Below are 14,089 nucleotides of genomic sequence, written 5' to 3'. Positions count from 1 at the left end.
TTCAACCCCACACTCCGGGGAGTCAGTTGCCAGGCACGCCCCAGTGGCCAGAACACCGAGAACTCTGTAGGGCAGGGAGGATGGGTGGGGTGGGGATGGGGAGACAGGCAGCCAAGGCCTGGGATCTTAAAGATGCCTGGAGAGAGGGCGGGGCCCGCTGTGGAAATGCTTCCAAAGCAAGAGATGGACCTCATCTAGCTGCTGAATCTGCAACCCCTCACGGACAGTGGAATTAAATTAGAGGGAAAAAAAAAATCAGAGGCAGTGGGAACAGAGACGAGGACACCTCTGAGAAGATGAGGTTCAGAACGTGGGACAGCCATGGCGAGGCGGGGTCCTGGGTGAGCTCGGTGTGCGTGTGCACTTGTGTGCTGGGCTGTGCACGCTCGTTTTCTGCGTTTCACTCATGCCATCCTGCAGTCTGACCGGAAGGGGTCCTGCTCCTCTCCCTAGCCTGGCTCTCACACAGGAATAAGTTCCCTTCCTTGAACCGTAGGCTCTGGGAGTTGGGAGTTGGAGGGGACCCCTGGTCACACCAGGTGTGACCTCCTCTCAAAGTAAAAGCCCCAGGGCAGCACGTCTCCAGTTTTAGTGAGCGTGGGTATCATTTGGAAGAAAAATGCAAATTCCTGGGCCCTGCCCCAAATATTCTCATTCCCTTAAGACTAGGATGGGGCCTGCAAATCTGTATTTTGCTCTCAAGCTGCCATTTCGGAAGCACAGATTTTTGCAACTGTTCATCAATTTCAATTCAAATGCCATTTCCTTAAAAAAAAAAAAAAAAGTCCTGTTCTTACTACCACCCACCAAAAGCGCCTCCCACCCCAAACACTTTCTATCCCATTACCCCTTCTTATTCCCTTAGAGCCCGTCACTCTTGAATATGATCTTATTTACTTATTGTCTGTGTCCCCCACTAAGACCGTAAGCTCCAGGAGGGCAGGGACCTTGCCTTTGGACATACCTGCATCCCAGGCCCACCGCTATGACTGCTACATAATATGTCAGTACATATTTGTTGAGTGAAACTCAGGCCTGACTTTTTAAACAGGGAGATTTCAGCTGCCGCCCTGTTCCACTCATGACTGGGGATTTTGGAAGCTGACATCATCCTGGGGGAAAGGCTTAGGAATTGTCACCAGGCCTCCCTTCCTCACTCTCCTGCCAGCCTCTTCCTCAGCCCTCCCCTCACACGGCCCTCCAGCACTCAGAGGAGAGGCAGCCTCAATGGAGTGACATCACGCTGTATGACGAGGCCCACCAACCTGCTCTTGTTTGCCCTCCAGTGTGGGCAGCCCCTCCTGAACGCCCCGCGGCCCAGCCAAGACCAGGCTGCAGTTTCTGACAGAACTATCCAGATGCTTTACAGACCACGTGAGGGACATCCAAAGGGGAAAGCGCTGCTCTCAGGGCCAGGGCCAGACCCCTCCTTGTGGGCTCCCTCACAGCTTCTTAGGCTAGATCCAGACCCGTCAGTGGGTCAGGACATCAGTTTACTGGGTTCCAACCAGCATATTCACAAAAAGAAAATATCAGAGTGTGTTTAAGGAAGTAAGTGTAGACAGTTTGGTGAAATGTTTGTTTGAAGTATGTGTGTGTGTATAATGATGTGTAATACATTTCTTCTTGTGGGTCATGGTCAAAACAATGTGAAAAATACTTCCCTGGAGCTGCAAACCTAAGTATCTGCAATCTACCTCCGTATCACTGGGGCCGGCTCACATCCCCAAGTTCAGGTCTAACTCCCATTATACCCAAAGTGGGAGAAGGGGTCTTTGCTTTTTTATTGGCCGCACATGCAGAAGTTCCCATTACCAGGGATCGAACCTGCACCCCCTGCAGTGGAAGCGCCGAGTCTTAACCACTGGACCGCCAGGGAAGTACCAGGGTCTTTGCTTTTTATGTTTGCATTATTAGAAGTTCAAGTCAGGGATGTTTCCAAATCCAAGATGAATTCTCCACTTGAATGAAAACTGCCTGCTGTCTTTGAGTGGTTTTTCCAGTCTCTACCTAAACCCATCTCAACAGGCACCCTGTTCAAATGATCTTCACCACCACTACTGTGCGAATGCTTATCAGCTTAGCAAGTAAGTCAGGGGTCAGGGGTGAATGGCTAGTTCTCAAAGTAGTCAAAGCCCCCTTCCCTCTCCTCCCCCAAAGGCATCCACATCATGCTTCATTATAATGACTGTCATCCACCTTAAAGAAAGGGGCTGGCAGTGAAGGGATTGACCAATCTCATCTGGTTCATAAGACTGTCTCGTTGGATGATTTAAGGTAGCTGCAGTGACGTGATGGGGAATTATAAAATGAACTCAAAAAATATTCTCCAAAAAATGAAAAGGAAGCAAAAGAGAAATAAAATACAAATCTCATAAAATAACGTGGTCCTTGGAGGAGAGGCTCAGAGGTTACTTACACCTAACGAACGAGGTTCAATTTCCCACCCCAGAGAGGAGGGCTCAAGAGAGGCCTGAGATAGGAAATCTGAATCTGTCCTAGGGCACAAAAGGAAGTCATCACAAGGCAAGGAGAGCCCTCCTTCAGAGCCTGAAATATCCTGGATGACCTAGAAGGGACACGAGTGGGAGAGGCGTGGCATGGGAAGGGTTTCATGAAGCAGTTCATCCTTTAACTTTTCTTTTGCTCTGAGGAGTCCTGCTTTGATAAACACATTCCATTAATAGACATTACTGGTCCATTTAAGAAATAGCATTTCTCAGGGTATATACCCAGTAGTGGGATTGCTGGGTCATATGGTAGTTCTATTTTTAGTTTTTTAAGGAAGCTCTATACTGTTTTCCATAGTGGTTGTTATCAATTTACATTCCCACCAACAGTGCAGGAGGGTTCCCTTTTCATCACACCCTCTCCAGCATTTACTGTTTCTAGATTTTTTGACAATGGCCATTCTGACTGGCATGAGGTGATACATCATTGTAGTTTTGATCTGCATTTCTCTAATAATTAGCCATGGTGAGCAGAGTGAAGTAAGTCAGAAAGAGAAAAACAAATACCATATGCTAACGCATACATATGGAATCTAAAAAAAAAAAAAAAAGATGGTACTGACAAACCTAGCTGCAGCGCAGGAATAAAGAGGTAGACATAGAAAATGGATTTGAGGACTTGGGGTGGGAGGGCAAAGCTGGGCTAAAGTGAGAGTAGCATTGACATATATACACTACCAAATGTCAAATAGTTGGCTGGTGGGAAGCAGCCACATAGCACAGGGAGATCAGCTCGGTGCTTTGCGATGACCTAGAGGGGTAGAATAGGGAGGGTGGGAGGGAGGCTCAAGAGGGAGGGGATATGGGGACATGTGTATGCACATGGCTGATTCGCTTTGTTGTGCAACATCAACTAACACAGTATTGTGAAGCAATTATACTCCAATAAAGATTAAAAATTTTTAATAAAAGAAATAGCAGATATAAATGTTGCTTCAAAGAGTCAACAGGAAGAAGGAAGCCTGTCTCTGCAGGAAGCATTTCTGAGTCCTGTCTTAAGTGATGGGTTCTTACTCATTACTCAGTTCTCAGAATGAGACCTGGGGAAAAACTCCACTGAGGTATCACTTTAAAAGACTAAACCGTCAAATGCTGGTTCACTGGGCACTGAAAAGGATAAAGATTCAAACTCAAACCAACCAAACCCACAAAGCGGCGCCAGCACGAACACGGTACACGGTAGAGAAAGATGGTCCTGCTGCTGCTGCTCCCTGTGGGGTTTTCCCCACCTTCATGAAACAGCCCTCGTCCATCCCACCTCGCTCTGCTCGTGTTCACAGGACCGTAGTGATGAACCACGAGCAAGCGGGACATCCTCGTGTGAAACCCGAGAGTGGGTGCGGCGTCCACAGCTCCTGCACTCAGTCCTCCCTCAGATTCTTCCTCTTTGTTGCAGTCTCTATCCCCACCTGCCTTTCTGGCCTCACAAGCCCCTTACGCACACCAGCTTCAGGGGAGCTGACTGACAGCTTCATCACATCCCGCACTTCCCAACCCCTGTGCCTCCACTCAGGCGGGTCTCTCCTCAGCATGTCATGGCTTCAAGGCTCAGCCTTTACAGGGCTTTGTCTCCTTCACAGAGGCCTCCTGGATCCCTCTCCTCCTCTAAATCCCCAAAGGACAGGACCCGACCCGTCTGTCTCAGGGAGTTACAGCTGAGTGCGCATCTTATCTGTCCTATAGGACTCTGAAGGCAGGAAAGGCTTTACCACTCTGCTCACTGGGTCTACAATGAGATACGTGGTCGTCCAGAAGAGAAGGGGGGATGGGGGGAGGGAAGGAGGAAGGGGGGAAGGTTGATTCCTGAGCATCCTGCCTCTGCCCATTAGCCTGCATATTTGAAGTGTCAAGAGTAGAGTGACTAAGCCTTTATTTTTGAGTGTATATTTCTAGAAGATTGCAACAGAGATAATTCTACTAGAGCATTATGTTAAATTTGTCTCCTGAAGCAACTTGTTAGTCATCAGGACTCCAAGTCTGTGCTGAGCGCTACCCATTGACAAAATGTAATCAGATGAACAAACCCTGATCTCATTAACTAGCATCTCACAGGGTGTGGGTCTTGACATCAAAGCTCACCCAGAGTGCTTGCCCCAAAAGCCAATTCCCAAGCCCAAGCCAGACTAGAGCATCAGGACCTTTAGTGGGTAGAGCCCAGGAACCTGAAGAGCTGAGCTCCACCTGTGCCTCTTCCCCAGCAACGCCTGTAAACCTCCCCTACACCCTGCCCGCCTGTAATGAAGCTTCTGTGGAAAAACATTAGACCTGAAGATTCCTCCTTAAACTAGCTGATGGCCTCGGGCAAGTTGTTTCCTCCTCCACGGAACAGCTAAGGGTGCCTGGAGTGACTGATAGACCGGCTGCAAAAGTACAAAGCCTGGAGTAGAACAGATGCTTTTTCTTAAATGACCCAGCCTAAACAGAGTAGGTCTGTGAAGCTGGATGGAAAAATATGTTACGTATTTATTTTTACTACACTTTAAGTGAAATTTAACATTTCCTTCAATTATGAATGTAGGCAACAAACCGTAAGAGTATTAGCAGTACCTGTATCTTAACACCAATAGAAATTACAGGTATTTCCCCATTTTTCTTTCTTAATAAAGAAGTATGTATCTCCATATCATAAAAAAATTTTAATATTCTGATCACTGTTTCAATATAACTGGTTCTTTATAAACTTATATATTTAATAACAAGCTGATGGAAAAATACGATAAAGCAAGCATAGTAAAAAGTTAATGGAAGAAGCCAGGTGTTCAGTGTAAAATTCAATTTTTCTGTATGTTTGAAGATGTTCACAATAAAATGCTGGGAAATTATCTGAGAAGGCGTCCCTAGGCTTCAGCAGATCGCCAAACAGGTCTATGGCAAACAAACAAGTTAGGAACCCCAGACCTAGAGGTACTAGTGTCCTTAACTTGCTACTCTACCTGTGAGTTCTTCACCTAGGAGGTAAAGGACCCCAAGCCCCAGTGTAGAATCCCGGAGTTAGGCCGGTAGCCTTTGCTAGACTAGGAAATCTAAAAGGTCTGCAGAACCAAAGTGGGCCAGTCGTGTTTTCTCCCACCCCAGCAGTCCAACGTTAATCTCAGACCTCACAGCTCTAAAGAGAGGAAAAAATTCCTGACCACATTCATCTTTGCTCAAAATTACACCTGCTCCAATACACAAGTGGCAAAATACTATAAACAACTTAAATGTTCATCAATAATGGTGTAGTTAAATAAATTACGGTACCTCCCAAAACAGATACACAGGACAACAAACCATCCATTAAAAAGAATAAAATAGATTTCCAGTTCATATAAAATGATCTCCAAGATAGATCAATAAATGAAAAAAAGCAAAATACAGAAGAGTGTATACATTATATACTACGATTTGCAATTTTAAAGGATGTTTTTATATGCATAAACTCTCTCTTGAAGAATGCACAGAAAAAAGAAACTGGTAATCCTGGTTTTCTCAGAGGAAAAAAAAAAATGGACAACTGGGGGCCTGGGGCATGAGGGAGACTGATTTTTGCATTGTTTGAGTTCTGTTATCATGAGTATGAACCATTACCACGTGAAGAGAATAAATTAATTCACTGCTCCTGAAAAAGATAAAGAAAAACTTACCCCAGGGTAGGACACTAGTCAAACCCAGGAAAAAGGCCAACAGCTCGAGAACATCTGCCAGTGCTCTGGGCAGGGCTAGCCCAGGCCCCCGTCCCAGACCCTGGAGAGAAGACGCCTCCCCAGAGAGCACATCTTCAGTCCCCCGACCACTCAGGACTGCAGCTGGTTCTAGGTCCTAGGAGTCGGCCAACCAGACCCAGAACCCAACCCTGGGGCAGAGGGAGCGGGAGCAGAGCTGCCAGCTGCCTCTCCTGGAGGCCGGCACCCTGGCCCTGCCTTCCCTGTGATACGTAGGAAGAGTCCCTCGTCTAGACAGACCCCCAGCAATACTACTGCTTCCTAATGCCCAGCAGCGAATCTGCAAGACTCAGGTCCCCCCGCTTCTGGAGAGCACATTGCTCTCTAATTCTAAGTCAAATCACCCTTACTTGCAGGATACAAAATTAATGCACAGAAATCTCTTGCATTCCTATACACAAATGATGAAAAATCCAAAAGAGAAATTAAGGAAACGCTCCCATTTACCACTACAACAAAAAGAATAAAATACCTAGGAATAAACCTACCTAGGGAGACAAAAGATCTGTATGCAGAAAACTATAAGACACTGGTGAAAGAAATTAAAGATGATACCAACAGATGGAGAAATATATACCATGTTCTTGGATTGGAAGAATCAATATTGTGAAAATGACTATACTACCCAGAGCAATCTACAGATTCAATGCAATCCCTATCAAATTACCAATGGCATTTTTTATGGAACTAGAACAAAAAATCTTAAAATCTGGATGGAGACACAAAAGACCCCGAATAACCAAAGCAGTCTTGAGGGAAAGAAACGGAGCTGGAGGAATCAGACTCCCTGACTTCAGACTATACTATAAAGCTACAGTAATCAAGACAATATGGTACTGGCACAAAAACAGAAACATAGATCAATGGAACAAGATAGAAAGCCCAGAGATAAACCCACCCACCTATGGTCAACTAATCTATGACATAGGAGGCAAGGATATACAATGGAGAAAAGACAGTCTCTTCAATAAGTGGTGCTGGGAAAACTGGACAGCTACATGTAAAAGAATGAAATTAGAACACTCCCTAACACCATACACAAAAAATAAACTCAAAATGGATTAGAGACCTAAATGTAAGACTGGACACTATAAAACTCTTAGAGGAAAACATAGGAAGAAGACTCTTAGACATAAATCACAGCAAGATCTTTTTTGACCCACCTCCTAGAGTAATGGAAATAAAAACAAAAATACACAAATGGGACCTAATGAAACTTAAAAGCTTTTGTAAAGCAAAAGAAACTATAAACAAGACGAAAAGACAACCCTCAGAATGGGAGAAAATATTTGCAAACAAATCAATGGACAAAGGATTAATCTCCAAAATATATAAACAGCTCATGCAGCTTGATATTAAAAAAACAAACAACCCAATCCAAAAATGGGCAGAAGACCTAAATAGACATTTCTCCAAAGAAGACATACAGATGGCCAAGAAGCACATGAAAAGCGCTCAACATCACTAATTATTACAGAAATGCAAATCAAAACTACAATGAGGTATCACCTCACACCAGTTAGAATAGGCATCATCAGAAAATCTACAAACAACAAATGCTGGAGAGGGTGTAGAGAAAAGGGAACCCTCTTGCACTGTGGTGGGAATGTAAATTGATACAGCCATTGTGGAGAACAGTATGGAGGTTCCCTAAAAAACTAAAAATAGAATTACCATATGATCCAGCAACCCCACTACTGGGCATATATTCAGAGAAAACCATAATTCAAAAAGACACATGCACCCCAATGTTCACTGCAGCACTATTTACAATAGCCAGGTCATGGAAGCAACCTAAATGCCCATTGACAGATGAATGGATAAAGAAGATGTGGTACATATACACAATGGAATATTACTCAGCCATAAAAAGGAACAAAATTGGGTCATCTGTTGAGACGTGGATGGACCTAGAGACTGTCATACTGAGTGAAGTAAGTCAGAAAGAGAAAAACAAATATTGTATATTAACGCATATATGTGGAACCCAGAAAAATGGTACAGATGAACCAGTTTGCAGGGCAGAAATTGAGACACAGATGTAGAGAGCAAACGTATGGACACCAACGGGGGAAAGTGGCGGGGGCTGGGGGTGGTGGTGTGATGAATTGGGAGATTGGGATTGACATGTATACAATGATGTGTATAAAACTGATGACTAATAAGAACCTGCTGTATAAAAAAATAAATAAAATTTAAAAATTTGAAGAAAATGTTGATAGATTCATGTAAGTGAATATATCTATAATAGATTCAAATGAAAAAAGAAAACTGCAATGCATGGAAATATTATTTTAGGAAAGATTTATATAGCTATGACAGTAAGCCTTCCTATTCAGGAACTTGGTGTGGCCTGCCATATGTGCAGATCTTACTTTGTGTCCTTCAGTAAGGTTTCACGTTTCTTTTATTTAGGTTCTTTAACATTTTGTTAAGTTTAAAATAGTGTGTATTGGGCTTCCCTGGTGGCTCAGTGGTTGAGAGTCCGCCTGCCGATGCAGGGGACACGGGTTCGTGCCCCGGTCCGGGAAGTTCCCACATGCCGCGGAGCAGCTAGGCCCGTGAGCCATGGCTGCGGAGCCTGTCCTCCACAACAGGAGAGGCCACAACAGTGAGAAGCCTGCGTACCGCAAAAAAAAAAAAAAAAAATAGTGTGTATTATAAGTGGTATATTTTCCCCTGTCCATTTCTAACTGGCTATTACTCATATTAAAAAAAAAAAACAATAAGAAAAACATAAACAAAACCCAACTTATCAGTTTGTGTCTTATGTAACTTTATAACTTCTTATAAATTCTTATACCACTTTATAAATTCTCTTTTTAATTCTAGCAATCTTTTACTAGATTCTCATGGGTTTTTGAGACCTCTACAATTACAGGCAAATTATGCTTTTCTAATATTACAAAATTATTTCATACCCTTATCTATTTCATCAGACCAGATCTCTACAAATAATGAATCACATTATTAAGAGTAAGTATCTCCTGTGCCTGATTTTAAGGAAACAGCCTCAGAAATTTGCCATTTAGTATAATATTTACTAAAAATTTTTGGTAAATGTCTTTATCATTACACAATAACTTCCTTCCCTTCCTAACCTACTTAGAAGTTTTATTAGGAAAAGTTGCTAAGTGTTATCAAATGCCGTTGTAGCATTTTTCATATAACCTAATTGTTTTTCTCCTTTAATTTGCTGTAGTAAAAAATTCAAGTTTTGTTTTAATTCAGACTTCATCTTTAATACCTGACAATGAGACTGCCCTAAGACCAGAAAGTGCCAGATGCCATCCAGGAGTGATTGGAAGGACACTACATAGTGCCTCTCTTTGTCCTGATTAATGTTTTGAACACTGAATTCTGCTTTTTCAAATATGAAAATTGCCACCCCTCCTTCATTTTTGTTGCATTTTCCCAATATCTTTGTCTATTTGTTTTTCAAATTGCTTGTTATCTTGTTTTACAAGTGTTTCTTCAAATAATACACATTTGAATCTGACTTTTCAGCCCATCTGACAGTCTCTGTCTCCTCAGTTCATTCACGCTTAGGGAAGTAATTAATGTATTTGGTTTTATTCCTTCCATCTTAAATACAATCTCACTTTCCTTCTTCTTACTTTTGCTGAATTAGCCATTTTTCATCCCTGTCATTTTTTCCTGTTCCTTTTTCCTCCCTGTCATTCCTCTGTTTGCTTTTCTTTCCTGTCAGTTTTTTTTTTTTGCGGTATGTGGGCCTCTCACTGTTGTGGCCTCTCCCGTTGAGAAGCACAGGCTCCGGACGCGCAGGCTCAGCAGCCATGGCTCACGGGCCCAGCCGCTCCGCGGCACGTGGGATCTTCCCAGACCGGGGCACGAACCCGTGTCCCCTGCATTGGCAGGCGGACTCTCAACCGCTGTGCCACCAGGGAAGCCCTCCTGTCGGTTTTGAAGTCCTACTGTGCTTTAAAGATCACCTCATGCCTACATATTCCTGACTCATCTTCAAATATATATATTCTATCAAAAGAAAATAATAATGTTATACAATATGTGGGGGCTTCCCTGGTGGTGCAGTGGTTAAGAATCCATCTGCAAATGCAGGGGACATGGGTTCGAGCCCTGGTCCAGGAAGATCCCACATGCCGGGGAGCAACTAAGCCCGTGTGCCACAACTACTGAGCCTGTGCTCTAGAGCCCACGAGCCACAACTACTGAGCCCACAGGCCACAACTACTGAAGCCCACGCTCCTAGAGCCCATGCCCTGCAATAAGAGAAGCCACTGCAATGAGAGGCCTGCACACCACAACGAAGAGTAGCCCCCGCTCGCCACAACTAGAGAAAGCCCGTGCATAGCAACGAAGACCCAACCCAGCCAAAAATAAATTAATTTTTAAAAATGTTATACATGTATTTTTTTTAAAGGAAGGGGAATTTTTTTTAAATTAATTAATTTATTTTTGGCTGTGCCGGGTCTTCGTTTCTGTGCGAGGGCTCTCTCCAGTTGCAGCAAGCGGGGGCCACTCTTCATCGCGGTGCGCGGGCCTCTCACTGTCGCGGCCTCTCTTGTTGCGGAGCACAGGCTCCCGACACGCAGGCTCAGTAGTTGTGGCTCACGGGCCCAGTTGCTCCGCAGCATGTGGGATCCTCCCAGACCAGGGCTCGAACCCGTGTCCCCTGCATTAGCAGGCAGATTCTCAACCACTGCGCCACCAGGGAAGCCCCCATGTATTTTTATACTATATGTATTTTTAACACACATGCACCAAGCATCTATAGCTGCTCACACCTCCCTCAACCCCAAACAGGATAGAAGCTTTAGTTCTAGGTTATTGTTAAGTTTTTCTTTAAAGGATGACTCTTCTATTTCAAAAGTCCCTACTTAGCATTTATATTACAAAGTCCTAGTCACATAATTATTATACATTTAACTTTAATAATACGTATATTGCAAGATTCGTTGCTCCCATTATTCCTCTCCTTTTTGTCTTTCCCTATCTTGGGATTTCTGTTCTGAACCAACTGTCATTTGATAGAGTATTTCCCCAAGTGTTGTCCTCAGATAAGTACATGGACAGAATACTTTTTAAATGCCTGCACTTCTGAAAATGTTTATTTTGCCCTGACAAATGAATGATATCTTTTCCTGGTTATTAATTTTGGGGCCTTAGTCTTCTTCCCTCAGGATTCTACAAATGTTGCTCCAGGAATTTAACTGTTAGTGTTACTGATAAAAAAAAGTCTGAGGCTAATTGATTCTCTTTCCATTGCAAATAAATAATCTGTTCTTTGGGTCTCAAAACTTTAAGATCTGACCTTATCCTTGGACTTCAGGAATTTCATCAACATGTGTCTACACATATATTCTTACGTTAATCCTGCCTGGGACTCAGAAAGACAATTACTTCTCTACTTATTTCTTTTCTACCTCCAGACTCCTTTATTTCATGTTATGACTTCTGGATCTGTCTTTTGAATTCTAGATAATTCTATTCTACATTGTCGGGTATATCTTGAGCTTCCAGATGTGATTCAAGAAGTATCATAATCATAATCTTTACCTATTTAATTTTTTAATCAAAAATTAAATTTGTTGTATATGAAAGCTGTTAAGAGTAAATCCTAAGCACTCTCATCACAAGAAAAATTTTTTTTTGTATTTCTTTAATTTTATATCTATAGGAGATGATGCATGTTCACTAAATTTACTGTGTAATCACTTCATGATGTATGTAAATCAAGTCATTATGTTGTACACTTTAAACCTACATAGTGCTGTATGTCAGTTATATCTCAGTAAAACTGGAAGAAAAAAATTAAATTTGTTATGATTACAAAAAAAAAATCTCATTTCATGGGAAAATACACGGTCTTGCCGATATTAAAAAAAAAAAGAAAAGGAAAGGAAAGCTACAATTATATACCCATTAAGCAAACAAAGTAAAAACAGAGATCCCAGGCTCGTTCACGCTGCTGATAACCACGTAATGTGGTTCAATCTTTCTGGAAAGCTGTTTGGCATTGAAGGGCAATTACCAAATGTGTTTAAGTCCACTTCTGGAAAAAGCTTTACAAAGTGTAATGACCTACACAAATTTAAGTTATTGATTTCCCCAAACACGCATTAACCCAACGTGTTGCCTCTCCCTCCCCCCAAACCTGCATTCAGCAGCAGCATTTTGTCTCTGACGCTGGCTCCTTGAAAATGGTCATAAATTATCACCAATGGTGGAAGTTATGATCCTGTTTATGTAAAACACACACAAAACAAAACCCAAAAATCCATGTACTTGTATATGTACATATGTGAATATTTACAAAAGCACCGAATATGGTCTGGAAGGATACATGCTAAGCGAGCTGACCTCAGCTTCTACGGAGGGGCACAGGATGGGGCAAGGTTGTGACTAAAGCATATTTTCACTTTTCACTCTGATCTCACTCTGAGAGTGTTATCTATGTATTACTTACATACTTTTCAAAACGTCCTTCCACTAATCAAAATAAAGTCAACTGGAGTTGGGAACTGCCTGTTTAGGTGCATCCAGCTACCACCTCCTGAACTCTTGATATTTGAACAACTACCCTTCCTGAAGTGACTAAGATTCCCTTGATTCCATTTACTAGAGCTGTTCTTAAAGCAATGGTAAAATTCTGGCACTATTGCAAGGTTATAATTATGGCTAGGAGACCCCAAAATACCTAAAGCCTGATCTTAACCAAATATCCCTCCTTGTATGGATATTAGAGAAAATGTGCACAGACTAATATACTAGTACAGATAATTTCAGACTGCTGGGCTTGGCTGAATGGAATGCTCCTTTCTCAATGTCTAATTAGGCCTAAATAGTTTGACCAATTTAGATATTCACATCTGCTTATTTCATCCCTCCAACAATCCAATTCAAAGTTCAGATGTTATCATGAGAGAGAAAGGTTATTTGAATCAGCACTCACTAGCCTGTAGCAGGGGAGATGAAAACAAGAGAAACCACAGGGGTACTTTCCCCCATGCTAGTGTCCAGCTGGCCCCATCTTAGTCCTTTTCTGGCCGGGACACTGGCCCTGTGACATGACCCACTGTCCTTGGATCTATGCAAGCTTTGGCATGTCCTGTTCCCAGGCAGAGGAGGGTGAACAGGAAATGGGAAAGGTCTGGCACTATACGGGCATCTTTTAGAAGAAAGACAAGGCTTTGGCCCAAGCCAATAGCACATGCATTTATACAGTGTAACCATGTCTCCATTTAAGTCTCTTCCTCCTCACAGACTGGTCCCTTACGAAGTCTCCTGACTACAATGACATTGGTCTAACCCAGTCAGATCAGCCCAGCTCAGTCAGTCAGTAGCTTACAGATGGTCAATATAAGTCTTGGCTGTTACAATCGAAGTGGGATCTTATTTGCTATAAAAAAAAAAAAAGTATAAAAGCAGGGACTACAAGTCACCTATAATAATGAAAACTTGGACACAACTCCTGAGCCCAACAACAGGGAAACACCTAAGCAAACTTACTTCTTTCTTCTCCTTCAAAGGCACACCTCAGAGATATTGCAAGTTCGGTTCCAGACCACCACAGTGAAGCAAATATCATGATAAAGCGAGTCATACAAATTTTTGGTTTCCCAGTACATATAAAAGTTATGTTTACACTACACTGTAGTCTATTAAGTGTGTCATAGCATTATGTCTAACACAACAATGTACATACCTTAATTTAAAAATAAAAAACAAAAAAATTACAAGAGTAACATCAAAGATCACAGATCACCATAACAAATGTCATAAAAGTTTGAAATATTTCAGAAATTACCAAAAACGTGACAGAGACATGAAGTGAGCAAATGCTGTTGGAAAAATGGTGCTGACAGACTTGTGCAACACAGGGCTGCCACAAACCAT

This window comes from Mesoplodon densirostris, chromosome 18 (assembly GCF_025265405.1).
Source record: "Mesoplodon densirostris isolate mMesDen1 chromosome 18, mMesDen1 primary haplotype, whole genome shotgun sequence".
NCBI lineage: Eukaryota > Metazoa > Chordata > Mammalia > Artiodactyla > Ziphiidae > Mesoplodon > Mesoplodon densirostris.
The sequence above is the reverse complement of the archived record's forward strand: the minus strand, read 5'-3'. Positions refer to the sequence as shown.